Here is a 27,285-nt window from a genome sequence, read left to right on the forward strand (position 1 = left end):
TCTACCAAACGACCAATTTCGGCCAAATGACGTATTCGTCCAAACGTTTTTTTTTATGTCAATCGACATTTTCTTCCATATGACCTGATCGGCCAAACAACAATTTCGGCAGAAGGTCCCTTACCATATGTCACTTTCGGTCAAACCAGTTTTCGGCCTAATAACCAATTCTACCTAACATTCAATTCGGCTAAATAACTTCCAATCTTACGTATTATTAGGCCCTTGCCAAAATTATTTAAAAATATAAAATTTCCACAGATAGGTAATGCGAAATTTCCATATATCAATGAAAATTTTCCACAAAACAAAAATAAATTAGCAAAAAAGAATTTTCCATAAAGAAATCAAAATTTTTCACGGGAAAAATACAAAATTTATATAAATGAATCAATATTAGACATAAACAGTTAAAACAAATTCAAAAACATATTTTTTCCACAAATAAGGCCGTTACAAATATTTAATTAACACTTTGTCCTACTGGACTCCGAAAGGTCAAAGGGGGTATTAAAATGAAAAAAATCAAAAACTCCTCGGATTTGTTAAAGAATGTTTTGAAATTCCTCAAAATTATCCGAATTTTATTTTGTTCCCCCCTCAAAATATAATTTTGTGGCAAAAAAAAATCCGAGGGTGGGTGTCAAAATAGTTTTTAAATATTTGTATCGGCTTAATTTATAAATATCGCAAAATAATCAATAAACAGCAATAGAAAATAAGAAAATTTTCATAAAAAAACCAACTTAATTCACCGAGTAGTGATACTGCCTTTCTCGTATTTAGTCAAGACACCAACCTTATATGGGTCGGTTTGATGTAACATTTTCTTTATAACTTTTAAACACAACGATCGATCGTTAGCAACTAGGATTTGCTGTCTGTCGAATAAAACTTGTTGCGAGAAAATCGGGTAAAGATTACTATATGAAAAATTGTCTAATGTTTTTCTTAGCTTTTGTGCACACACATAAACACGGAGAGACAGACATGTGCTTAGTTCATCGAGCTGAGTCGATTGGGTCTCCGGGCGTTCTATAAAAAGTTCGTTCTTGGAGTAAAATGATAGCCTATCAGTACAACTTTGTTGTACGATAGAGGCAAAAATACATAAAAGCTATAAAATTGATAAAATTTTCCATGAATTATAAAAAAATTGGAGAAAAGGGTCATCTATAGAAAAATTCTCAGTTTAATGGCTTTTTTTTTTTATGAAAATTTTTATATTTTTTTATTGCTTTTTATTGATTTTTTCGTGGAAAGTTTAAAATGATTTTTTTTTAAGCTTCTAGTTGAATATATTCACATGTCATAAGACGAGTTTATATTATTTCATTTAATTCGTATTGAGAGCTCAACAGTATGGCCGTTATCAGTGTCTCGTACTTGCTCAGTCAAGCATGAGACACTGAAGACGGCCTTGCTGTTGAGGTCGAAATACGTATCTGTCAAAGGTACCATGAAGTAGTGGAATTAAATGGAATAGTACAAATGGGATGGAATAGTACAATAGTAACATTTGGCCGAGTAGGAAAGGCCGAATAGTGAGACGTCTCACTTCTCACTCCTCATTTCTCACTTTTCACTGTAAAAAGTAAGCAGTGCGAAGAGAGTAGTGAGACGTCTCATTTCGCGCTTCTCACTTTTTACTGTGAAGTGGGTAGCGAGACGTCTCACTACTCACTTCAACAATGAGAGGTGATCAATGAGGACTGAGAAGTGAGACGTCTCACTTCTCACTCCATTTTATCACATTTCTCGCTGTGAAAAGTAAGTAAGTAGCAATGGTGAGACGTCTTACTACTCACTTTTCAATTCTCACTTTTTACAGTGAGTAGTGAGAAATGAGGAGTGAGAAGTGAGAAGTTTTACGTCTTACTCCTCATTTCTCACTTATCACTGTGGCCAAATGTGAGACGTCTCACTTCTCACTCCATTTTCTCACATTTCCCACTTCTCGCTGTGAAAAGTAAGTAGTAGCAATGGTGAGACGTCTTACTACTCACTTTTCAATTCTCACTTTTTACAGTGAGCAGTAAGAAATGAGGAGTGAGAATTGAGACGTTTCACGTCTTACTCCTCATTTCTCACTTATCACTGTGAGAAGTGAGTAGTGAGACGTCTCACTTCTCATTTGGCCAAATAGGACATTTGGCTGAACAATTTTGCCAAATGTCATGTTCGGCCAAATGTGAAATGTTCTATTCGGCCAGATGACCCGTTCGATCAAATGACTTTCGGCCTAATGTTTTCGGCCTAGTGGCATTCGGCCAAATGACTTTGCCAAACGACCCTTCCCCGGTATTTTTTTATTTATTTAATTAGGAAGACTTTTAGCTCTAGGCTGGCTCGTATCCGCTTCCCCTGTTTTGACAGAACGGGCTCTCGATGAGTGAAATCCGAAAATCAGTGTTTAACGCCATTTTGGAATTCAACATGACCTACTCTCAGTTTACTCAAATGACTACAAGCCCATGCAATATAGTCAGTCGGTACGGGTTCGATAAGTGGAAGCCGGAAATCGATATTTGGCGAAATATTGATATTCAAGATGGCAGAATTCAAGATTCCATTCTAGAAATTCTTCCTTTTTGTGCCATTATCGATTGCAAATAGAGTAGTCTTTATGGAACAAACAATCTAATCTCTACATGTGGTCGATGTGGTGCTATAGAGACCGCATCTCATTGCCGTTTTTGTAGATGTTCTAGGTTCGAATCCCGTTTTGGTCATACATTTTTTGTTAATTGCTTACCGAAAATTTTCGCGAAAAGTGAGTGAGGCGTAAAAGTGATAAAACGAAAAAAGGAATTTATCAAGAGCGGTGAAAGAAAGATGTTTTTCATAAGAAACTCCGAAAAAACATTCTCATTCGACCCGAAAGTCGCTTGATTTCGCTCATCGAAACAACAAGTATACGAACCCAGCTCCTTAGTACGTCGGTATGGAATGTTGTTGATGACGGATAGTTTTGGGGACAGTTAAGCCATCACCAGATAGTGGTCAGAGTCGATACTACCGCTACGATTGGTCCTGACGTCGTCGATAATGTCGGAAAAGTGCTGTCCATCAATCAGCACTTGGTCGATTTGTGATTCTGTTTGCAGCGGTTATCTCCAAGTTTAGGAAGTGTAGGATGCGGAAGGCTCTGCTAGATGTTGCACTGTATATGCTGCGAATGTCCATGTTATTGAAGGCGGCGAAATGAATAAGTCGTAGACTGTTTTCGTTCATCAGCGGTTGTACGGTGAACTTTCCAATAGTCGTGATGACTTTGACATGATGACTTGGACAGCTGTCGTACTCACGTTGAGTTGTCGATGAGCGACTTGCAGTTCCACGACCCGAGCTTCCAATCCAAATTTGTATTTACAACCCGCTCAGAGTAGCCAAGATTTTCATCAAGTTAGAGAATACATCGAGTTACAGAACATCCAACAAGCTCACTGTATCTCAATTCTTTGAAAGTACTTATGCATCTTTGAAGCTGTTTTTTAACTATCAACACCTTGTGGACTTTAAGGCCAACCAATCAGGTTGTCATTTGTGGAAAATAGTAAGACGGAATACCTAATAATTGTTATCAAATACAGCAAGCTCTTCTTGAGGTTTTATCAGAATCTCCTGTTCGTAATAAGCCAATTTTCTTCCTTTTTATGAAACCACTACCTTCTTTTTCATAGTACTGTGCCTTTACCAACTATGCTATTTAAATTCTCAATTATAGCTAATCATGTAGCAAAAACTTGATCGTCTTCTTATGACCGTACGATTATTGAAGCAAGGAAAAAAGGTTGATGAATGTCTTAATTATCCCCATACGAGGCACGAGATTGATATATTCAAATCCCACTTTTTGCACTTCCAACGCACTCCTAGCGGATGTCTTGGGGATTTCTTTTTGTTCTCTCGATCGCACCCCTTCAAGAAGATGATTTTATTGGCTCGGATAATAATCATCATTACCGCACGGTCTTACCTACTTTATTATTGGTGTGACCGCCTCATCATACCCATCCTTAACCAATTCATCCTGGGGACTGGTTTTTACAGCAAATCCCCATTCAAAGAGACGGAGGAAAAAACCCGGCGCACAACGTGCGCAACCTTGCAAGGACCTGCTCCCAGGATTTCGTTTTGGTGCGGATTGTGAATTAACACAGGTAAATCCTTTCCATATCTGACAGCTCCGAAGCACTCTTTACACATGGGATGCAATAAAGTTAAGAAGCATAAAAACGAAAGAATTTTTAATAACACTTAAGTAGACATGTAGGAGGGTCGGACCAAAGGTTTTAGTCTTTTTGTTGTGCTTGTCTTTTCCACTTCCCGTGTGATTAGCACAATAGCCGGGGTCCGAGTTTGAGATCACGACTCATCCATCGGTGGACAGCAGCAGTCGTATCGCATCACACACAGCACCGAATGAGCTAATGAGCAAACAGAAAAAAAATATATCGGACGCAGTTTAGACTTCCAAGATGTAAACGAACCTTGCAGTATTTATTAATAAGCAAACACAATAAAATTAATATCGATGTGCTAATTTTTTCTCGGCGGTCCAGGTTCCCATGGAAGTAGTAGCCGTGGCAGTCAGCGATTGCAGTCAGGTAAATAGCTATGATTTGTTGTTTTTGCTCCTTCTGTGGACGTGGAACCTGTGGGCACTCGGAGGACCCCGGGCAGGTTTACGATTTTATTGCCGATATGTCGTCGGTCTTCGGGTGGAACAACAGAACTAAAAACAACCGAAGTTTAGCTGCGTTCCGCTTCGATGGGCTACCATTTTCCTTAGTGGGGTCTCTTTGTTCTCATTGATGCTCGAAATTGAAGGTCATAAAGTGTTGTTTTCCATTGGGAATGTGCTAAGTACCGTCAACTGGGGGGAAGATGATCCTTTTTAAGACAAAACATGCAATAACAATGTGTGTTTACATTTTAAATCGAAACAAATATGTTCAAAACATGTACTGCTATACGTTGCAATAATCAACAACTTAAGTTTTCTGAAATACATTCGCATTTATTAAAATAAATTAAATTATCACACATTTTTTGAGTAATGGGGTTTGGGGTGAAGTTGATCAAGACAGCTCTACTAAAATCTGTATGACCTAGTAGTCAAAATACACTAGGTTATTTGTATGAATGTTGAATTTACTACGTAAAGAAGTCTACGAAGTCAATATTTAAAACGAAAAAAGCATCATTTATGACTATATCTCTCTTTCTTCCACAAAATACATTTTCATGATTACAATCGAAAAACTCGGATTTCTACCTAGTGGTAACATTACTTGAACGGAGAATATTGTTGACTACCTTATCATAAAAAAATTTGGCACTTTTGATTGACACATCAAATGATCATCTTCACCTCAATGATCATCTTCCCCCCAGTTGACGGTACCTTTCTTTGTACGGATACTGTGGACTACCGAATCGAGGGTGGTTAAAGGTATGAAGTTATGCATATTGAAAGGTTAAAAACGAAGATGATGATTTTAAGACATTTTCAAAGGCTTAAAAATCTAGAAAAATTTTCAGCTTCTGAAATTCAATCTCTTTATCATGAATGAAAAATTTATAAATCAACCCATTTGTCAATCTATAACTTTGATTCATGTTAATTATAAACGTTGGTTATGTTACTGTACTCAAATATAGCGATTATTTACTTGAGCAGTATTCCCTATTTCTTGTTAACTAGTTTTTTTTCTGGAGGTAAAAATTTGTACTTTACTTAGGGAACCTGAGTTTGTTTTCTTTTGAGCTTTTAATTGTTTGAATTTGCTTCGTGCTGAATTACACCAATACAAGTGTAGTTACTCTTTTCAATTCTTCCAAAGTAATAAAAAGGTTCATTTTTATACAATTCTTGTATATACCAAATTCTTATACAGTAGCTGTGAATAGTGCAGAGTTTTAAAATATCTTACATCCTCTGGTTGGGTGATGTGCGGTATTTGACAAAGGTTGTAATGCTAAATAGATAGCTTAAATCATGCGTTGAAAACAATCATTATCCCAGCTAATGAAACACTTAAGAGATCAACAGGGTTTTGTTACATTTGTGGCAAAATCATAAAAAATAACATCTCTAGCAATACTCGTGTCTTGTATGCGGATAATTAAGTCATCAATCGAGCGTTTTTGCCTGAACAATCTCACGGTCGTAGAAATACAATCGAGGCATTGAATTACGTACTTCAGAATGTTTGTATTTTTTTTTTACTACTCTGATGCATCTCGGATGACGCAGCGCAGCCCAATTGAGTCGTGAAAATTAGCCTCATCACTTTGGTAGGACCCACTCGAAGCAACGACGCGCACAACATCACCACGTGCCCATCCCAACCGAAACAACTGGGGTATCAACTTACTGTCAACCGCTCGTCTACACTTCCGAAATATCTGCTACAAAACCACTAAAATGCGCTTCTGTATCTGTGTCTGTCCGCTCGACTTCGGAAGGGGAATGAATAAGGACGACACCGAGAACGAATGTTCGACACGCATTAAAGGTCGAAAACAACATTTCCCTATCTCCGACCTATTTACCATGCACATTTAGATAGCGAACCACTTTACCAATTGAAGTGCATCGTGGCAGATGCATCCCGTTGCTCAAGTTGGTAGATTTACCTTCAATGCGCTTCGGAAGCGGGAACAACGAAAAGCGACCGGCACACATTTCAAGGGCATTTGGTTGGCAAGTAGCCACCTTTGCTCATGTGAAGAAGCAGAACTATACGCGGATCAGGGAAGGGCGGGAGGTAAATAACATCTAAATTAGGAACCTAAATTGGGTAGCAGGGCCATGACGGAAAGTGTAAATCAAAAATTGTTCACGGACACCGAAAGCCAGCTGGACCGATGGAATAAGGAAGATTTGTTACTGGTCAGCCGATCATATGCAGTAAAAAAGTGCGCAATGCGTTTGTCACCTTTGTGTGGTGGTTGATAATTCTGCAGTAACATTTAATTTTATTCAGCTAAAAGGGGAATATTTTTCTGTTATGGCTTCAGGATTGTCACCTGAAAAGTTTTCGATTCAAATTCTGAATAATATCACTATAACTCGTTATATATGTTTACAGGTTCATGCAATTGATTTTAATATATACCAATTCAAGCAAATTAGGGATTCACAATAGAAATGCTCTAACTCAGTGGTGCTCAGCACTTTGGGCGTTTTTTTCCTCAATTTGCTTCTCACACAATAAAAATGAGCTTTGACCATACAAATTAGCACTTGGCCGAAAGCTTTCAAATATATCTATCTGCTGAGGGTAATAAACCGGATATTGGTGTTAAATTCACTCCGTACGAAACGATCAAAGCAAAATAAAGGTGCGGCCCGCGGGCCGCAGTGTAATTTTACTTCGTTCAAGTCATACGGAGCGATTTCAACACCAATATTCGTTTTAATACCCTCAGCTGACAGATATATTTGAAAGCTTTCGTACAAGTACTAACTTGACAGAAGAAAGCTCTTTTTCATTGTGTGACAAGCAAATTAAAGGGAAAAACGCACAAAATGCTGAGCACCACTGCTCTAACTGATATCATTTGGCCACCCAGTGATTATGGAACGAATTCAGAAAAACCTTGGAATTCGTGGTATAACAGACAAAAAAAACTTTAAAATAGGAAATCGTCTATCAACGTGAGAAACTCCTCTTCAATCCGGTTCAATTTAGAAAATTATTGGGTTGGAAATATTCTCAATTTCTCTGGGCATTGAGGTTCCATCGTCTTAGTTTTATGATTTATGCGAATAAATGAATGCATAATAGACGGGATTTCCCGGGATCCCGGGAAATAAAACAAATATGCGAAACCCAAAATCGTAGCGTGAAATAATAACTTAGGATAAAAATATATTCTCGACCTCAAGGGATTGATACAATGTGGCAAAGCGCAAAAATGATTAAAGAGTTGTTGAAAAGTCTGAAAAATTTTCTCTGTTTACTTCGATAAGCGTTAGCTTTGTCTGCAAAACGTTCACTATATCAAGAGCATCAGATGGCAAAGTTTCAGCATCTGCTCTCGCTAGAGAGTAAGATCTGCTGTATCTAGACGATTCCTTGATTCTGCCTTGATATGGAGGAGAAGACGGCTTTGACAGGATTTGTTCTCTTATTGCCGGAAGGTTCCAACATCAACCATTCTGGGACTTTATTCTGGACAAATTATTTATAATACGAACACTTGAGCACATTTCGCCTTTGAATTTGAAGCGAAAAAATACTTTCAGACGAGCGTTTTATGGTCGTACCTTACAAATCAATATTAAATGATTCTTTCTATCAAACTTTGCTTGAAATCAAGCACCAGGAACGCATAAAATTGCATAAGTTTGGCGAGTTTTCAAACTGTTGTAATAACCTTATAGTAAAGACATAAAATATGTTAACTTTTGTACTCTGACATATCCAGACAGTAAATTCCCAATAGTTCATTATAATTTAGAAAAAAAGAAAGACATATATCAAAACAAAAAAAACGAGTGTTCGGAATATGAGTCTGTTTGGAACTGTTTGGTTTTGGTTTGAATCCAAAAGTATTGAAAGTCTTTAACATAAACCTCTGACAATATACCTACCAAAGCCGTCACTGCCCTTGCTTAAATATTTGCGATCTGGAGAAAATTTGTCGCTCTGCACAATTAAATAACTTTGTTCTTGCTATTGAGAAATTTCATTAAATACTAGATTTTTATTTCGATTTTGTAATGCCCGGGGAGCAATCTACTTTGAAAATGAAATACATATGCTATTAAATAGAAATTTCATTATGGATACAGTGAGATAATTGATGCTCCCTAATCAAATTTGCAAACAAGCAAAGGATTTCAGAATACTTTTACCATAGATCACAGTCGTCTCCAAAAATTGGTTAATACTTTAACATAATAATTTCCCGGGATATTCGGAAAACTAAAGTGTGCATCCCGGGAATCGGGGATCCCGGGAAAATTGATTTCCCGGGAATTCGTTTCCGGGAATGGAACCCCTAGTTACGCGTTATTGCACTCAATGTTTTAAATCAACAGAGTCACAGCGTCGGGGGCGTCGGTTTTGAAAATATTTAAATTAAGCGCCTTGACGCTGACAAAAATCAAGCAAACAACCAAGTAAAAATCAATATCGAGATTTCGACACCTAAATTTTCATTGCTGAGATTTTCAATAATTATTAACAATGGTTCATTAAAAAAACAAATTTAAAGTGAATCAAAACGTGGTATTTGTCTGGTCATCAGATCTGAAGATCCGTACATAATTTATAATCCTCAAGATTTTCTAGGTCTTCACTAAGAAATTCATGAAACACATTTTTATTATTTTATCTACATTGTTGTTTCCTCTTTTTATCCTTGCGAATTTCATATACTTGATGTGATATTTTACTACATCCTACAAATATGTTTCTACCAGAAATTCTTCTAGAAGCTTCCCCGGGAATTTTTCAAATTTCTCCAAATACCTTTAGGAATTTCTCCAGGAATTCGTCCAAGTATTTCCCTGGAAATTCTTCCAGGTATTTTTCCGGGAATTCCTTCAGATACTTCTCCAGGAATTCCTTCGGAAATTTCTCCGGAAATTTTTCCGTGGAATTGTCCAAGAATTCTTTCCGGACTTCACTCAGAATTTACTCCAGAACTTTATTCGGAAATTAATTTGAGAGTTCCTCCTCCTTTTCCATGAGTTCTTTCAGGAATTTCTTCAGAACAAACCCCCGGAAATTCATCCGGTAATTTCTTCAGCGATTCATCTGGGAATACTATCAGGATTTCATCTGGGAATTTCTGCATTGATTCCTCCTGGAATTCCTTCAGATATTTCTCCTTAAATCCCTTCAGAAACATCTCCAAGAATTATTTCAGGACTTCCTTGTGGGCCGGAAGTGCTTGTGGGAGTTCCTCCGAGAGCTCTTTCAGGAGTTTTACCAAGAGTTCCTCCGGGAATCCGGGAATTGGCAGGAATTTCACGGTAATTCCTCCGGCTGTTTATCTAAAAATTCCTCCGGGAGTTCCACCAGTAGTTTCTCCAGGAATTCATTCAGGCTTTCTTTCAGCAATTTATTTAGGCTTTCTTTAGGAATTTATCTACAAATTCCTCCAGAAGTTCCTCGGAGAATTTTTCTGGGAGTTCCTCCGGGAGGTCCTTCAAAAATTGTTACGCAAGCTCATTTGGGAGTTCATCCAGAAGTTCTTACGAGAGTTCCTTCAGGATTTCCTCCGGAAATTCTTCCTGTAGTTCTCCAAGAAATTCCTCCAGAAGCTCCACTGGCAGTTCGCAGTTCTTCCGAGAATCCCTCTGATAATTTCTCCGGGAATTCCTCCAGAAATTGCTCCGTTGTCTTCCAGAAATTCCTCCGGGAGTCCCTCCGGAAATTGCTCTGGGAGTTCCTCCTCAGAGGAACACCCGGAGGAATTCTCGTAGGAATTGCCGGTGGATCCTGCGGAGGAATTCCCGGAAAAGCTCGGAGGAATTCTCGAAGGAACTTCCGTAGGAATTTCTGAAGTAACTCCCGGGAGAATTTTCAAAGGAACCCCCGGAGGAAATGCCTGTGAAACTATCAGAAGAATTCTCGGATAAAATCTTGGAGGTTTCATCTTATAGACAAATCTCGTCTAGCTGAAACCTTCGTAGGGGTATGTAGCTGGACCATCATCATCATCATCATCAGAGGACCTCCCGGAGAATTCCCTGAGGAGCTACCAAAGAAATTTTCGGAGGAGCTTCTGGAGGAATTTCTATATGAATTCCTGAAGAAGCCTAAATGAATTACAGAAAGAAAGCCTGAATGAATTCCCGGAGGAAGTTCTGGAAATTCTGGAAACTGTCGATAGAGCTACCGGAATAATTTTCGGAAGAAAGCATGGAGGAATTCTTGTAGGAACTGCCGGTGGAACTCCTGAAAGAATTCCCGGAGAAACTCCCGGAGGATTGAGGAATTTTCGGAGAAACTCCTGGAGGATCTCCCAGTGGAAATCTTGAAGTTTCCACCGGAATTATTTCAGGATTTATTTGGGAATTAATCTAGGAATTCCTCCGAAAATTCCATTGGTAATTTTATTTTTCTGTATAAATTTTCCCGTAGATTTTTTTTAGTTTTTACAAGAAATTATTCAAAACTTACAGGTAATTTTTTTTTGAATTTATGTAGATTTTTCGCGAAATTTTCAGGAATGTTTACTGACAATTCTGCGGAATTTCCACGGAATATTCTAAGGAATTCCACGGTGCAATTTTCAAGAAATTTTCATGAGAAACAGCACGACAGAATTATCTGAAGAATTCCCTGCAGAACTTATAAATGAGTTCGTAAAGGATTTCTTGGAGTAAATAATGGTGGAGTTTTCGGCTCAATTCTCGGCGAAATTTATGGTGGAATTCCTGAAGACATTGCCGAAGAAGTTGCTGGAGACATTCCTGAAGAACCCCTGATAGAATACCGGATAGAATGACTGGAGCATTTGTCCTAGGGATTCCTGGAAGAAGCTCGCATATTGTTTTTTCTGCCTATCTTATAATAATTAATATTTCAGAGAGGATTTGTTTACAAATTCAGATGTATGGAAGAAGAATGCAGTATTTTGATAATATTTGTTACAGCCGATTTATATTCTTTCTGAATACTACGTTCGTTAATAATGTTCTCACTTTATTTAAAAATATCTGATGAGCAATAAATTATGCATTTTTAAATCCTTTGTTATTTAAATCATTATTGTTGTTAAATAAACAGACAATGCGAACGTTGCATTGTGGGCGTGAATACGTCACGTTCATTGGCGTTGATTTTTAGTACAGAACGCTGACTTCAACACCCAGCGCAACACGCTATTGTGATCCAGCCTTTACTGCTGGTTGTGGATTTGGTTTCAAAGTTTTTGGAACTTAGAAGGAAATAGTGCCAAGCACTAATATTCATGTGTTTTTATAAAACCACTATAAAACTACTATTTAGAAGACCTAAAAAAGTTGCACCCCTACTCGAAATCCTGGCTACGCCCATGCATGTGATTCGAGAAAATTAGCAATCCAAAAATTTCCTGGACCGGGTCGGCCGAAAATGTCATTTGTCCTAGAGCGACATATACAGTCGATGAGTCAATCTGGGACCTGTAGCATAATCAGACTAATAATATTAGCTAATATAATACTAATAATATAAGTAATACTAAGAGTATGAATTTCAAGTTAAACGATTACAAGTACTTTTAATTGGTGTTGTATAAAAGTGATTCGTCAACTAATAATATTAGTACTTGTATCATCAGTAAAGGTAAAATTACAAGTCTGTCAGGTTTATTTACCTGTCAAAATTCACCCGACAGTACATTGTCAATGCGGAGATAAATAATTTGTTTGTGTTTTTCTGCAAGTTTTCTGCATTGAATACACATTTTACCTGCGATAGGTACACAACACGAAACACGAATTAATTATCCTTCTTTCTGTTAATTTATTGATTCCGTGGTTCAATCCGGTTTCGTGGTATTGGCTTTTTTTTACAAAAAAAAAGTAATGCACACTGGAGATGTTTTCTACGTGGTTTTTATCCACCTAAGGCGAATTTTGGATTGACATGGATTTTAATTTGAACGATTTGTACTTTACTCGAACGAATATTCCATGAAAAATCTTATTTCGCTAGGCTCGTTTGACGCGTGTTTCAATTTTCGTGTATTGCGGAACTTATGCGGGTTTGGATTTTGTTTTTAGTCCGATTATGAAATTCAGGCGATTTCTTGAGAGATATGTCATCTCAAAATTGAAGTTCAAAATAAGTATGGGAAGTTGGTCGGTTGTCAACACCCTTTGGTTTTTGGTCCATAACTTTCGTCCAATTGCATAATGTGGTGATATTTGCATATCAATGGAAGCCAATAGGCATAAGCTAATAACTGGTGGAGAGATTTTTTTTTATTTCATCTAATCCGCCAATCCGGAGATGGCGAGTTCGATTCTCGGTCCGGTCTACAATGTTTCCGGGTTGGAAACTTTTTCGACACGCTGGCATAGTGTATCCATTGTACTTGGCACACAAGATGCAAACTCATATAATGGCGGCATACAAAAGCTTTCAATTAATAACTGATGACACACTAATAAAGTTGAAAAGTGTGCTAAGCCAAATTTAAATTCCATTTGTAACGTAGAGCCATTGAAGGGGGAAAAGCCGTTTAGCCGAAAACCATTTGACCAAATGCTACTTGGCGAACAGACCAGTAAGCCGAAAGTCATTCAGCCGAACAGGTCATTTTGCCGTAAAGGCCATTTGGTCGAACAGGTCGGGGAATCTAGAACAATTTTTATTTTTTCACTATTTTTGGTGCAAACTCCACAGAAATCTCAAATGATAGCCGATAATGCACCTACGTGAAATAAGAAAACCTATACTTTCGTGTAGTGGGTGTTTTATAGATACTGATTTTTTGACAATAAGCCTATTCGGACAAAGATACCGTGCCTACATATAGATATTCAAGTCGATCTCAATGAAATGGTAAAATGATTTTCTATGTACTTTTGAGTTCAAACATGTCTTACTGATATAATTGCATGCGACTGAGCTATTTAATTGCATCAAATAAGGATAATTATTCTGACCTATACTATGTGCATATTGAATCAGATTTCTCCACATACATATGTAGTTCTCATTGCGAACCCGCTGGCCTTCTCATAATCCTATTAAAAGCCCATTCAAAACATTGATTCAAACCTCGTTTCATTCATTGTCTGTAGCCTGTCATTATCATCCGAAAACAGGCCGAAAATATCAAGAAAGTATGTCTAAATGTTTTCCTGGAAATCCGAACAAATTACTAGGTAACACCGATGCGCTTCCACCCAAAACACGAACTTGTGAAAAAAAAAATTGCGGAACTTCAAACCATCCAGTGTCGAGTTGATTTCGCCGACTCACGGTCTATCGATATTAGGGTTCTACCGTGCCGATCATAATGGATTTCCTTTAGCCTCAAACAGATCCGCTTTGTCGGCAGCCAATTTTTCTCTAAGCACGTTTGATTGATTTTCTCGTTGATCTCTATCACGATGCGTTCAAAAGGAATACGTCGGCGCTAATTGAATTAATATCTCACCTGCTTCCACGGAAATTAAAAGCATCTGGAAATTGATATACAATTTACACACTCGGAAGATTTAAGGTGAAACAAAACAAACATCAAAAGAAAATATTAGTTATAGGAGCTTTTATGATTTGGAGTTCGCAAAATCAATTGCAATATTTTGCCAATTTGCCGAACCACGTGGCAGCACTTACGTTGTGCACTTTCCAGTAACAGACCTGCTGTAAATCGGCCAACCTAAGATGGGTGGGTCTGTTCAGCTCCATTTCAAAAACGGGCCAGCACCACCCGCAAAGTGCTAATCCCAATGTACGATCTGATGATACTCATTACTTCTCATTATTCGTTAAAATATTTGCACTCCTGACAGGTCGAAAGCATAATTACAAAAGTAAACAATCCTCTTAGCATTCGGGCAGAGCCTTTTGCATCGATTCCTGGAACGTGAGGGATCCTATTCTGCATATACCGTGCCATGCAAGGACCACGATCTGCACATCTCATCTCTCTCGAGAGAGGAAATTAGTTTACCAGTTCGCTTCTAATCAAGGTCGGATAATGCATTCATTGTCTACCTGGCGGCTGCTGATTTTCCAATCCGTTAGCAAACAGGGGTATGCTACCAACCAGTTAACAGAGAGTACTTTGTTTTCCATATGGTCCTCCTGGATGAAAGTGATCCGGATTAGCATGCTTTCTTTTGTTTGGATTTTAAATTACTGAACGCTTGGGATCACAATGCTATACAGGATACAGTTAGGCTGGGCCGCTTAGCCATCAGAATAGATGGATCTCTCGGGAACAAGTGTATACTTTGGAGTAAGTCAACCATGGATGAGGCAAAGGGATAGAATGTGTGCTCAGTACACCGAAGGATTTTGTGCATCCTTTTACAACTAGCAGACACATACATTTATATGGTGTTTTGTTCTTTTTTTGTTATTCCGAATAAAAGAATGTATAATGCTAACATAAATCTTATTAGGTCAAAGGTTGTATGCTGACCAACATTCTAATAAGCAGGAAACTCATCACGCAAGCCTCTCAACGCATTTATCAATTCAGTCATATATGCAATACTTAATTGCCATCGTCGTTACATACATCTTCATCATTATCATTACCATAGTCATCCTCATCATACCTGGTTGAAGGGGTGCAATCAAAAGGGGTGATCCCTACAGCACACCTTGTCAAGCTCGACCCGATCATCAACAGCTTATCCATTAGTTGCAGCATGCTGCCGCATCGCATGCCAGTCTCCCGACCGTGAAATGATCCATTCGTCCTCGCCCATTCAAACCTCATTCATTGTCGTTGTTGTCCTCGTCATGATAAAAAGCATTCGATGGCACCGCGCAAGTTGTGATTAAATTACATGCAGCCGTCAGCGGTGGCGTGCCCCCGTTTGTTCACACTTTTCCAACCCTCTGGAAGCCAACAGCCAATGGTGCCAACGATCCCACACTTAGCTCTTCTATACAATAATTGCCCACTCACTAGCGACGATGATCGGCAACTAGAGCCGGTGCTCAATCTGGTGACGAACAAGCGCGAATGATAAATAATGCAGTAAATTAGCATTTAATTGAATTTGCATAAACCGTAACAAACAGGTGTTTGATTAATCATATCACGGGCTGTGAGATGGATCACACTACCTCTTGGTGCGGGATTCGCTAAAGAATCTTTCGCAATGGGGTGAGGCAAAATGTTGCAAACGTGAAGAAATTACTCGTGACGTCGTCATTAATTCACAGGTGTGGATGGTTCAGAGTTGTTTGTTCAATTTCTCAACAAATTTGTTGATGTTAACTCATGTCACGAGCTATATTATCGACTCGATTCATACAAGAGGATTAGACAAAAAGGATGAGATAGGTAAAAATAAGTCGAAATTCAAATCAGCATAACTTTGCGTATAATAATCCGATTTTGATAAACCCAGGACCATCAGAAGCGGACACTCTTCTAGTATACTGTCCCCCTGCAAAACCTGAGATTGGTCCTTGGCCACCGGAAATGTTCCGGGTTTTCCGAGGGTATATTCAAGATGCATTTTTTCCACTGCTTGTCATTTTATGTGACGTTAACTTTCATCATGTTTTATGCTTTCTCCAAAAACTAGAACTAATATGCTGGCCAATGGTGGCTGTAGATCGAGAATCCATCTAAACTACGCAGAGATATGGCCATTTCCGTAAAAACGGTACCGGGAACATGATGAAATGATAACAGATCGGAATAATGCAAATATGAGTATCTGTCGTCATGGCTTTGCGAGACGATGATTACAGAAACATTTCCAGAATAATAGTGTCCACTGCCACCCTTATAGCAGGTTCCATGGGCCTTCCAGGAGGGGCCGGTTTTGGCACCATCTGGAACCATGCATATATGGGTGTCAAAATTCATGTTTTCCCAAGACGATGAATATAGGATCTTTATTAGAGATATATTTTGAGGACTGTAAGACTCTTTGGCCAATTTGTAACAGGTTCCAGAAGTTCTGCGAAAGTGACATTTGTTCAGGGTGTATGGCCAATCCCGTATCGTTTTCACGGAAATGGCCATATCTATGCGTATACCTAACGGATTTTTGATCTGCAGCCAGCATTGGTCAGCATATTAGTTCTAGTTTCTGTGGAAAGCATAAACCATGATGGCAGTAAACGTCATATGAAATGACAAGCAGCAGAAAAAATGCATTTTTAACATACCACTGGAAAACCCGGAACACCACGGGTGGCCAAAGACCAATCAGAGGTTTAACATAGGGCCAGTATACTAGAATAGTTTTCGCGTCCGATGGTCCCAGTTTGATCAAAATCGGATCATTCTACGCAAAGTTATGCTGATTTGAACTTTGACAAATTTTTGCCTATCTCAACCTTTTTGTCTAACCCCTGTAGAACGGATCCGGTGAGTTTGTTTTAGATAACGAGTCGAACTTTTTATTAGTCATTTCTGGAAGAGTAACCATTTCACTAGTATTTTATATTCACTTATAAACGTGTGGTATGTATCAGGGGAGAAAACTCATCGGCTGTAGGTATTCATCAACAGATGCCTGTGGACCCTGTGGTAAACGGAGAGTTGATAACATGGAACGACCGTGCACCACTGATCGAAGTTCTCACAAGTACGTCCCGAGCATTTGCACAACCCAAACACTGCTCAACCAGTCTAGTCTTAATAGCTACACATAACCAGACAATTAATTTTTGTTTAGATTTTGAAGAACAGTGTTATGGCAATAGCTCCGGAACGCAATTTCAATAGGAAACAATGGAACTTGATTCCACGTCGAGCTGAATCGATTGATATATGGTAATAATATGGGTATTCAAATATCATCAGGAGATTTCTATGAAGTTTGCACTTAAAATGGCGAAAAACTAAAAATTGTTCAATATCCCCCGATAGAACATTTTATTTTACCCACGACATGAAAGAGGAGAGCATATACTTTCGCGTGGTGGGTGATTCAGAGATACTGATTTTTGGAAAATAATATTTCCCCTTACAGACACCGTGAGTATGTCAGGAAGACTTTCATTCAGAATTCCAAACCTTGAGCTGAATTTAGAAGTCCCTAAACCGTGAAAATGACTTTGTTGTTTATGTAGTGCTCTTGAAGCCAGAACATGTGATTAGAATGAGTGGTATGATGATTATAGTGGCAGGTTGCCAATCTCATAGGTCAAGGTTTGATTCCCAGTTGGGTTTAGTGTTTTATTTTCATTGTAGCCGCAAGGTGTTGCAAATAGGCTCTACCCCTTGCGCTTTTTGTGTTACAAAGGTGTTCCACATATATTGAATTGTGCGTAATTCAGACCTTTGGTAATTCACACCACAGTTGTTTGCAAGTGGTGTTTATTGGGGATATACCAACATCAGTCTCCATCATTAGCGTGGTATATGGCGAAGATTTGAACCCCCAACCACTTCGGAACTGCGATTAATAGAAAAACACTGGGCTGTCGAGTAGGAACACTTTCTAAACGACCTAAAAGGTGAAGAATGTAGCAGAAAAGAAGAAAACGTGAGTTAATATGCAAAAAACTATCGATTCTGAGGTCATGCAAAACCTTGTGGCTGGGGTTAAGGACGAGGTTCGCGCATTTGGATATGAAAGTGAAAAAAATTTAAAAAATGAATCCTTAGCAAACTTTAACTATTTTTTGATGACACAAGTATCTCAATATAAGATACCTTCAATGCGGAACTGATCTATCCGGGCTTTATAAGGGGGGTGGGGGGGAGGTGATAGCGAGTCGGCACCTATTAAAAGACTACGAAGGTGTTCGACTGCATGCCACAATATTGTTATACACACATACATACACACATTCATTCATTCATTTATCTAGTCTACATCTATACAGATAACACTGAATCAACAATTTGACGCCACAATACACGGTTCGAGGCCGATCTCCCCATCCTCGAATACGCCCACGCTCGCCAAGTCGTTTTGCACCTGGTCTGCCCATCTCGCTCGCTGCGCTCCACGTCGTCTCGCCCCTGCCGGATCGGAAACGAACACCATCTTTGCCGGATTGCTGTCCGGCATTCTCGCAACATGTCCTGCCCATCGTACCCTTCCGGCTTTAGGTACCTTTTTGATGCTTGGTTCTCCGTAGAGCTGGGCGAGCTCATGGTTCATTCTTCGCCGCCACACACCGTCTTCTTGCACACCGCCAAAGATGGTCCTAAGCACCCGTCTCTCGAATACTCCGAGTGCTTGCAAGTCCTCCTCGAGCAATGTCCATGCTTCATGTCCGTAGAGGACAACCGGTCTTATTAACGTCTTGTACATGATACATTTGGTGCGGTGGCGAATCTTTTTTGACCGCAGTTTCTTCTGGAGCCCGTAGTAGGCCCGACTTCCACAGATGATGCGCCTTCGTATTTCACGACTGACATTGTTATCAGCCGTTAGCAAGGATCCGAGGTAGACGAATTCCTCGACCACCTCGAAGGTATCCCCGTCTATCGTAACACTGCTTCCCAGGCGGGCCCTGTCGCGCTCGGTTCCGCCCACAAGCATGTACTTTGTCTTTGACGCATTCACCACCGGTCCAACTTTTATTGCTTCACGTTTCAGGCGGGTGTACAGTTCTGCCACCTTTGCAAATGTTCGGCCGACAATGTCCATGTCATCCGCGAAACAAATGAATTGACTGGATCTGTTGAAAATCGTACCCCGGCTGTTACACCCGGCTCTCCGCATGACAGCTTCTAGCGCAATGTTGAACAACAGGCACGAAAGTCCATCACCTTGTCTTAGTTCCCGGCGCGATTCAAACGAACTGGAGTGTTCGCCCGAAATCTTCACACAGTTTTGCACACCATCCACCGTTGCTTTGATCAGTCTGGTGAGCTTCCCAGGGAAGATATTCTCGTCCATAATTTTCCATAGCTCTACGCGGTCTATACTATCGTATGCCGCCTTGAAATCAACGACCAGATGTTGCGTTGAGACCTGGTATTCACGGCGTTTTTGAAGGATTTGCCGTACAGTAAAGATCTGGTCCGTTGTCGAGCGGCCGTCAACGAAGCCGGCTTGATAACTTCCCACGAACTCATTCACTAATGGTGACAGACGACGGAAGATGATCTGGGATATCACTTTGTAGGCGGCATTAAGGATAGTGATCGCTCGAAAGTTCTCACACTCCAGCTTGTCGCCTTTCATGTAGATGTGGCATATAACCCCTTCCTCCCACTCCTCCGGTAGCTGTTCAGTTTCCCAGATTCTGACTATCAATTTGTGCAGGCAAGTGGCTAGCTTTTCCGGGCCCATCTTGATGAGCTCAGCTCCGATACCATCCTTACCAGCTGCTTTATTGGTCTTTAGCTGTTGGATGGCATCCTTAACTTCCCTCATGGTGAGGGATGGTTGGATCCCATCGTCCGTTGAACTGACGTAGTCATCTCCTCCGCTGCCTTGACTTTCACTGCCTGTACTCTCAGCGCCATTCAAATGTTCCTCGTAGTGCTGCTTCCACCTTTCGATCACCACCCGTTCGTCCATCAAGATGCTCCCATCCTTATCCCGGCAGATTTCGGCTCGCGGCACGAAGCCTTTGCGGAGTGTGTTGAGCTTCTGGTAGAACTTGCGTCTGAAACTTGATTATGCATATGTACAACATGTGATAGATTTAGTTCGGAAAAGGTATTGGAGGGTAACCGCCCCTTCGGTGGGGTGTGATCCCACGACCCCAGTTCGCATGACAGGTGCTTTCCCTACTAAGCTACGAAGGTACATGTTGTAGATATGCATAATCAAGTTTCAGACATAGTAATTAATTTCCACACCGGGTGGCTTAATACCCGGCATATAGGCAATTAACTTTGAATGTGCAGAACTTGCGTGTTGAGAACGGCACAGCTGTTCCATCTCCTCGCACTCCGCTTCTTCCAGGCGGCGTTTCTTCTCCTGAAAAAAGGCGGGTCTACTGTCTCCGCTTCCATCTATAACGTTCCACGTTCTGTCGGGTACCTTGCTGCAGCGCGAACGCCCGCGCTGCGTCCTTCTTCTCTAGAATCTGTCTGCACTCTTCGTCGAACCAATCGTTTTGTCGACTTCGTCCCACATACCCGACGTTGTTCTCCGCTGCGTCGTTAATGGCTGCTTTAACTGTATTCCAGCAGTCCTCAAGAGGGGCCCCATCGAGCTCACCCTCTTCCGGCAACGCTGCCTCGAGATACTGCGCGTATGCAGTGGCGACATCAGGTTGCTTCAGTCGCTCTAGGTCGTACCGCGGCGGTCGTCGGTACCGAACATTGTTGATGACGGATAGTTTTGGACGCAGTTTAGCCATCACCAGATAGTGGTCAGAGTCGATGTTAGCGCCACGATAAGTCCTGACGTCGATAATGTCAGAGAATTGCCGTTCATCACTCAGAACGTGATCGATTTGTGATTCTGTCTGCAGTGGTGATCTTCAGGTGTACCGATACGGAAGGCTGTGTTGGAAGTAGGTGCTGCGAATGGCCATATTCATGGAGGCGGCGAAATCAATTAGTCGTAGGCTGTTTTCGTTCAATCAAACTTTGCGATCCAGATTAAAAGTAAAGGTACGCAACATCGCCGTCAAAAACCCCGAATTTCACTCACTTGCACTATACTTTTCCACACTAGTTTTCCACTACGCACTAAATGGAAGCAATATCTATTGCTGGAGTGAAAAAATTATTCTACAAAAACTCCCGAAAAGCGCAAAAATAATCTATTTTCCAAAATTTAAATGTTCTGAATCATTTTTTCTTTGTCGCCTTGTTTACGGTTGAAGAACGCGTTGCCAAACTGACGATTTGAACTGACATAATTCTATGTAGCACATCTGATTATACATCATACAGTTAATAAAATTCGTTTGTTTAATTAATTTTCGCTAGCATAACGTCTACAGTAACGTCTTTCAAATACATTTTTTTTTTCATCCAAACTTGTCTTGTATACCAAAAATGTCTATTATTCCGAAACATTACAAAAGGGGAAGAAAAGTCATAGTATAAATTTAACGGCAACACTACCAACGTACATGTGCAGCTCTTGTGTTAGTCGTTTGACAGACTGAGGGATTTTACTGAATGGTAGTGCAGTCAAAACTTTTTTTAAGCGGTCTAAATGGGATTGTACTTGGATTTTTATGAACTGGAACCGAAACCAAACATGTTGAAGACTTTCGAAATTGACTGTTATTATGGATGTGGTCACAGATAGCTTGTCCAGTTATCCAAGATTTTTTTATATCCTAGAGAAAAAATGCAAACCAATCCAGGTAGTGGAAGTTAATGTCTTTTCGCTGTATTATAATCTACTAGCTTTATGTACCCGGCCTTGCTCGGAATTGCCAGTTTGGTTTGCAGTTTTCTTTTACAATCGGAAAATGATAAAACCAATTGATTAACAGGGTAGTTGTGTTTACTTATTCATACTTTATCATTTGATTAAAAGAAGGCTTTTGGAAACATTGACTGATTTTGAAGAAGGGATCGTGGGTTTGAAAGGTCTTATTCCGGGAAAACGTCTATTTCTAAAGAAGGAAAAACATTCATCGATGCCATATTCGGGCAACGCATATTTTTAAAGAAGGGATCACACCCACCATTGCCTTATTCCGGGCAAATGCCTACTTTTGAAGAAGCAATCACATCCACCATTCAGAAGGAAACACATTAATCATTGCTTTTCACTGGGCATACAATTATTCCGATGAACAACAATACCCAATCCCAATACCCCCCCCCCCCCATCCCATTCCAAAAGTCCCTTCCAGCCTCTCTATAATAGTTTCCTTTGGGTAGGGATTACGTGCTTACGTGTTTGGTTTGAATTGACCTATGCGATAAAAAGGTATACTAAACTGTTCGTTTAATGAATATACCCTCTCTCTCATTTAGCTATGGCACTCATACCCAGTCTGATATAGTCTTCCTTAGACAGATAATATGGGTTCCAAATTTGGTGGACATCGATAAATGGGTTCAGAAGTCATGCTGAATTGATCGATAACTAAACAATACCCCCTCTCCCACACCCTCCCCTTTTTTTAAAATGACTTAACCACATCCACCAAAATCGCTTCCTTAGGACAGACGATACAAATTTGGTTCAAATCGGTCATGAGGCTCAGGATTTACCTTGAGTCGATTGCTAAACAATACCCCTCTCCCCATACCCTCCCTCTTTTGTAAAGAACACCCCTCCTCCCACACCCTCCCTCTTTTATAAAGGGCATGCCTAACCCCCTATCGTCCCCTTCTTAAGATAAAGAATTTGTGTTCCAAATTTGGTCGAAATCGGCCAAGGGGTTCAGAGTTTACACTGCGTTGATCGATAATTAAGCAATACCCCTCCCCCCATACCCTCCCCTTTTTCAAAGAGCATACTTAACCTCCCTATCGTTCCCTCTGTAAGATAAAGGATTTGTGTTTCAAATTCAGTTGAAATCAGCCAAGGGTTCAGAATTTACACTGAGTTGATCGATAACTAAGCAATACCCTCCCCACACCCCCTTCCCCTTTTCCAAAGAGCATGCTTAGCCCCTATCGTCTCCTTCTTAAGATAAGGTAATTGTGTTCCGAATTTGGTCGAAATCGGCCAAGGGGTTCAGAATTTAAACTGCGTTGATCGATAACTAAGCAATACCCCTCCCCCCATACCCTCCCCCTTTTCCAAAGAGCATGCTCAACCCCCCTATCGTCCCATCCTTAAGATAAAGAATTTGTGTTCAAAATTTGGTTGAAATCGGCCAAGGGGTTCAGAATTTACACTGAGTTGATCGATAACTAAGCAATACCCCTCCCCCACACCCTCCCCCTTTTCCAAAGAGCATGCTTAACCCCCTATCGTCCCCTTTTTAAGATAAGGAATTTGTGCTCCAAATTTGGTCGAATTCGGCCAAGGGGTTCAGAATTTAAACTGCGTAGATCAATAATTAAGCAATCCTCCCCCCACACCCTCCCCCTTTTCCAAAATGCAAGCTCGACCCGTTCCCTTCCTTATGATAAAGAACATGTGTTCTGAATTTGGTTGAAATCGGCCAAGGGGTTCAGAATTTACACTGAGTTGACCGAGAACTAAGCAATACCCCTCCCCCCATACCCTCCCCCTTTTCCAAAGAGCATGCCTAACCCCCCTATCGTCGTCTCCTCAAGATAAAGAATGTGTGTTCCAAATTTGGTTAAAATCGGTAAATGGGTTCAGAAGTTATGTTGGAACATACATACAAACATACATACAAACATACAAACATTGAGTTTTATATATATAGAAGATAGAAGATAGATAGATAGATAGATAGATAGATAGATAGATAGATAGATAGATAGATAGATAGATAGATAGATAGATAGATATACATACATAAAAATGAATTTCTGTCTGTCTGAACCTTATAGACTCCGAAACTACTGAACCGATTGACGTGATAATTTGTATGCATAGTATTTTGGGGCCGGGGAAGCTTCTTAAGAGACTCCTCCCTTCTTTGGAAAGGGGGGCTTCCATACAAATGAAACAACAATTTCTTCATAACTCGAGAATTACTTTATATAATATATCAATAATTAAATCAATTTTAGGCGAAACAAAGTTCGTCGGGTCTGCTAGTAAGTAATTAAAATGCACGATGCCAAAATAGAACCTTCAGGGAACATGCAAGTGTTCTGATTGTTTATGTTGACTTTTTGTAGATTTTTTGGTCAATATTTCAAGAGGAAAGAGCAAAGCGCATATTCTTAGTTTTTTTTAAACAAATTTGATCTAGACTATCTTTTGAAAAGGGTCAAACTTCTTTTTGACTGATTTTTTCAAATGAATATAATCGAAAAACGACGCATCCTACAAAAAAGTCTTATATAAGTGACTATCGCTAAATCAGTCAATTTTTGTAATAAAAATTTTCAAAAAATTCTAAATTGAACTCTACACTGAAAAAAATCAGTTTTAAAATTAAAAGTCAATTTGAAAACAGAACCATCTTTTTGATTTGGACGAAATTTTGTCTCAAGTTGGTGATTATGTTCCCTACCAACCTTCCATACATCGTTTTAAAATGGGGCAAGTGGGACATATTTGAACAACATTTTCGATAAAGCTATTTTAATTGTGTTTAGATGGTTGACTAGTGAACAATAACTTTGTCATTCATATATCATATGGATCTGAATCAAATGCAGTTTGATTTCGTTGTTAATAAGTATTGTACCGTTAATTACCAAATGTTTTATTTTGTCTTCATTAGCGAGACTTTCAGCCCTAGGCTGGCTCGTCTCGAATTACTAAATGTGTATTTTACATTCTGATTTAGTGTATTTAGCATCAGATTTTCAGATAATTAAGATAAAGTGCTTAACATATAAATTGTCTATTTTGTTCTGTTACAAATTAAAAACACTGCGCATCGCCTGAATAGAAACATTCCTTCTGAAGTACTGATTTATGTAATAATTTGTGTTCTAAAAAGAGAAGTATTTATTCATACGAAAAGTGAATAAAGATTTGCTTATCCCTGTCACCTAAAACATTTGGTACAAAAGTAAGCTGACGGAAAACAAGACAACAGCCAGATAGACATTAAATCAGCTATTGCTTTGTTTTCATATCTGTTAACATTATAATTCCTTTCTTGTAGCAAAAGTAAAGTTCGACATGCAATCTCCATCCATGATCTGTAAATAGTAATACTCAGAAATAATATGAACAGTATATCCAGAGCCGTATTTAACCGGAAGGGGGCCCCGGGGCCGACAGTTTGTGGGGGGACCAAAATGTACAAAAAAAGGTTGTTTTTGGTACATAGGGGAAGAGGCCCCAAAACGCCCCCCCGATGCAAAACGCCTTTTGTGGTTTCCGTCATATTTACCGTCATTAAGATGGCCGTAACAAAACTAGATCTAAAATTATGTAGGTTAGGCGAAAAAAGTTTCAAAATAATGTATGGGAAGGTCGGAAAAACCGAAAATTTCCACATTTTGAAGAAACATCTAACATTTTGGCGAGGCAAAACGCCCTAGTGGCGCTAACCTACAATGTACTTGCGTCTCCACGAACTATCCATACCAGAATGCTGATTCGCCGACGCATGGTACTTTGTCCCCTAGTAGTTGCCAGCTAAAAGGCGTTTTGCCTCATGAGTTTTCCGGCAACAGAATATCACCACTTTTTTTAAATGTGAATATTATCAATATGATTGAGATTTTTGACAATTTTTGAATGGCATCAACTAGGTATCTTGTTTAACTGTTGCATAATGTAAAAATACTCATGAATAGCGTTACAAATAAGACAATAAATCAGTGTTCGCTTAGCTAGGGCATTTTGCCCCCCCCCCTTCCCCTAAGATTTGTGGGGGCCCGGTTTCGTTCGACAATAGAAAACAGAATAGGTCCCCACTTGCCCCGTTTGAAGGAGTAAGTGGATCCTGAGGGAAAATTTATTTCTAGCACTACCGATATTATTGTAATTGGATAGCAATAGCCAACACCTCTACCCTTCAACAATGGAAGCACATAATGATGTATCAGTGGTTAATGTTTTCTAAGTATGTGTTAACAATTTTGCTGAACTAGCGTTTTTTTAGGCCCCACTTGCCCCGGGGTACCTTAACTCGAATTGAACTGTGTTTACAATAATTATATCATTTAATGTAAAATAATCTAAATAACCATGTGGTATAACAGATTATTACACGGCCAGGACACTGAATGTGTGAGTAACATTACAACAATTTATGTATGTGATTTATGTGAAATTATGCTTGTTAAATAAATATTATTATAAAGCTGCACAACGCCAGATAGTGCTGCTGAGAACACTGTGTCGTAACCAATCCTGATAAATTAAAAACAAAAAGCTTCGAAAATACAATGTTATGCCTAAATTAAAACAAATCAAATAAAAAACAACATAAAATATGAGATGAAAACTTGAAAAATAGCATTAGTTTGAAGAAACCGCAGTTTTTTCTCCGGATGAACATTTCCTACAGGTATGTACAGGTATTTGAATGAATCAGTTTTGTGTATCTTTTTATTGGCCCCACACAATGGGTCAAATCTTAGATTGAGACTATTGGTGTAATTGCGTCAATGCAATGACCTAACACAAAATATGATCGAAAGCAAACATATTCTAACTTGCCGATAATTATGACACAATAAGTCAGCAAAGTTGAATACAGAACCAACGCTGAACTTAAGCTATCCTCTCGAGTTGACCTTGACCGGCTGGCATGAAAAATACGCAGCCATCAACCTTAGTGATGATTTATGATCGTTCGCACATTTACTTCTATATGAGAGTAATCAGCGACTTCGCCAGCAGCAAAACCTCTGCTGCTGATGTTCGAACATTTGTTATTCCACTGAATTTTCGAGGTTGTTTATTTGTTTACATTTTATTGAATTATTTCACCACTAATGACCAATGGACAGCGGAGAACATTCATTTTTGAGCGAGCATCAGCAGACTGACAAACATGCCAAGATTCGTCATCCATCTCCGCCCAGGAGTCTGAATGCAACTGTAGTTCGAAAGATTTGCCTCCCCTTTGGGGCAACCCGGGAGGCAATGAAAATTGATTGATGTCCATCAGCTCAAATTAAGACGAGATGAGAATGAGAAATGATGGTGATCTGCCACCAGTTTCTATTGCT

This window comes from Armigeres subalbatus, chromosome 2 (assembly GCF_024139115.2).
Source record: "Armigeres subalbatus isolate Guangzhou_Male chromosome 2, GZ_Asu_2, whole genome shotgun sequence".
In the NCBI taxonomy this organism is placed as follows: Eukaryota; Metazoa; Arthropoda; class Insecta; order Diptera; family Culicidae; genus Armigeres; species Armigeres subalbatus.